This window comes from Monodon monoceros, unplaced genomic scaffold (genome assembly GCF_005190385.1).
Source record: "Monodon monoceros isolate NGI ecotype Baffin Bay Population unplaced genomic scaffold, NGI_Narwhal_1 Super_Scaffold_20, whole genome shotgun sequence".
Taxonomy (NCBI): Eukaryota; Metazoa; Chordata; class Mammalia; order Artiodactyla; family Monodontidae; genus Monodon; species Monodon monoceros.
In genome coordinates this window covers 115,994,123-115,997,190 of record NW_021703777.1, presented here as the reverse complement: position 1 = coordinate 115,997,190, position 3,068 = coordinate 115,994,123, and the positions used below count along the sequence as shown (strand labels likewise).

At 40.4% G+C, this 3,068-nt stretch overlaps 1 pseudogene; it reads left to right on the top strand.

The window, feature by feature from the left end:
• The first annotated feature begins 388 nt into the window (after positions 1-388).
• LOC114902461 lies at positions 389-2,047 on the top strand (annotated as a pseudogene).
• The last annotated feature ends 1,021 nt before the right edge of the window (positions 2,048-3,068 follow it).

The window sequence follows — 3,068 nt, the reverse complement described above, 5'->3', positions numbered from 1 at the left end:
TCCACTCAGACTCCAACATCTTGGTAAATGGGCAGGCAACCTTGAGAAATAAATAAGAAATGGATGAGGGAGGGGACAAAATAGCATGGGAAACCAGTGTTTTGATCAAGGCTGGGGCTTTACTGTGTTAGGCCATGTGGGTTTTCAAGCCTGAGTGGGGCACAGAGTCAGACAGGTAACTTGAGACTCTTTTGACAGCTTTGGCTGACCTTGCAGGTGTAGCTGAGGCAGGGATTAAGTGTTTTTCAGCATTGTTGGGTGGAATAATATTTGCAGCTTTTATTGTGTCTCTGAGCCAATTCTTCAGACCTGCAGTGTGAAGTCCAAGAGTAGATGTATGGCATGGCCTTAAGACGTGGCTACTAGGTAGGCTTTGTCCACTTCCAAGATGTGTCACCTGCTCTGGGACCCTCAGGTCACTGTTCTTGGTGTGAGCCCCACACAGCAACAGAATGGGGGGGAAAGCTCTTTAGAGAGAGGAAAACTGTGTCTTTTCCACATGGTCCATTCTAGTCAAAGAGTCTTTAGTAGCAGATGAAAATGCACCCCAGAGGGTTCTGTTGCCTACACAAAATAAATGAAGAATGTGAGCAAAACAGAGGAAGTTATGAAGAGTTCTTTGACAATGATTATAACTACCTACGGCACTTGAAAGAATCATCTGGGCCCTATGTGCTTAAATTCAAAATACCTTCAGCGTAACAGGAGAGATGAGAAAGAGGAAACTTTAATAATTCTAGGCCATGGATTTACTTTGCCTTAATCAGAGTTTGCATCAGAATTTAAGGAAGGTATTGAACTGGTAAATAAAACAGCTGCTATTTTGGGTCCTCAACTGGATTTGGATCCTGACGTTGTTGCAGCTCTTGGTGATGATTTCGACTTTGTTATCCAGCATCTATGTAAAAATGATTTTATCCTTCAGGCTGATGAGGAACAAGAGAGGAAGAGGGAATAGATGGAAAGAAATCTAAAGCTGAAAATGGCAGTGAGTGGAAAGATATGGACGGGAGGGAAAGTGATAGGGAGGAATGATGACTATGATTTTTTTTTTTTTTTTTTTTGCGGTACGCGGGCCTCTCACTGTTGTGACCTCTCCCGTTGCGGAGCACAGCCTCCGGACGCGCAGGCTCAGCGGCCATGGCTCACGGGCCCAGCCGCTCCGCGGCATGTGGGATCTTCCCAGACCGGGGCACGAAGCCGTGTCCCCTGCATCGGCAAGGCGGACTCTCAACCACTGCGCCACCAGGGAAGCCCGATGACTATGATTTTTAAAGCCCATTCTCAAATGAAGATGATTCGTCTGCCTGTGCAAACCTCATGAAGTCATAGGAAGCCATTTTTTAGGAAGAAGAAATAAAAAGTCACTTCATAGAGAATTCTATTACTTCCTCAGTCGCGAGAAGAAATGAGCAGCTGACCCTACATGAGCAGTTTGAGAAGTTTTACAAGCAATTAAGATAATAACAAGATTGGAGCGCCAGATAATGCCAAATTGGAGGGTTCCATTAATGTATCAATAGATAGCAATCGGTTACATGAAGTTTTAAATGACGAATGCAAAGAGAAGGCAGAGAATTGTATGAAGTTGAATACACTTTAAGACTCTGAGGATGAAGGTCTGCCAGTTAATGATATTGATGAGTCTGAGGAAGAAGAGATGGTTTCTCTAGTTCTAGAAGAAGCAAAAGAGAAGTGGGATTGTGAATTCATTTGTAGCACATGCTCACATTTATTCAACCATCCTTAGCTTATCAAATATTAACCAAAGCCCAAACAAATCCAAGTATTTAATAGAACAGGAATACCTCTCAATGGCTTACCAAAGAAAGGACTCACAGCAGAACAAGTTAATAAGTATAGATGATTAATGGCAATGATCTACTTAAGGTATCAACTCAACCACATTCTAAAAATGAAAGCAAAGAAAAGAGCAAGAAAGCAAGTTATAAAAGAAGGGCACAGGGAACAGAGAGCAGAGAAGAAAGCTAACAAATTAGCCTTCAAAGTGAAGAAACGAGAGCAGGAAAATGAGTGCTGCATTTGAAGAATGTTGAGGGTCCAGAGTTATAAAAATGGGACATTTAAGAAAAGGCACATCCCCCATTAAGGACTCCTTATTATGTTCAATCATGAATTACAATCTTCAAATGACAAAACTCTGCAATTTTTATTGATAGGTACTGAAAAAACAAGTGTAGTATTTGAACTAATTTTATAGCTCAATTATAAAATAGTTGTAGAACAAGTTTTCCCTGCTGACCATCATGTACATCCTGTCATAGTTTTATTTTAATTGTAATGTCTATTTACGTTGTTTTGAAGGTTTAATTAAATTTAATGTTATGCTGTAAACTTTACATTATCGCTAAAATAAATAATTTCATGAATGTGAAATGCTTGGATAAATTATTAGAAAATATCTTCATGACTTAAATCCAAAGGCAACAAAGTTCCATAAGGGCCATAATACTAATGGGTGGAGTCTTAGTTTTAAATTCCTAGTGCAGGCCCTCGACGGGCAGGTGTAATTCAGCTGCCCTGATAATTTTCCTTCTTATTCTGCTTTAAACTATACTCAGGGCCAAGGAGAAATCTGTGAAAGGGTTCACTTTAGGAGTCATGCAGCTTTGCCTATGGCCTCAAAATTTACCCTCTCACCACTATAACACAGACTGTCTTTAATACACAGATTCTGATGGTAGTTTTAGATATGAGACCCAAACTATTATTTCACCAAGGGAAGAGTGATAGATTTTATCAATGAACAACTAAAAATGGAGGGAGCTGTTATAATAAAAATACTATTTCATCTTCTTTTCTTAAGGTAAAGAAACAATCCTGAAAATAAGGCAACAAAGCCTAAGAAAGTGATTTAACAGGGATGTTTCTGGAACATTCTAAATCTAGAAATCAGATATGCTTTAGAAATTAGGAAGAAATGGGGGACTTCCCTGGTGGTCCAGAGGTTGGGAATCCACCTTCCAATTCAGGGTACATGGGTTCGATCCCTGATGGGGAAATGGGATCCCACATGCTGTGGGGCAACTAAGCACGTGCACCACGCC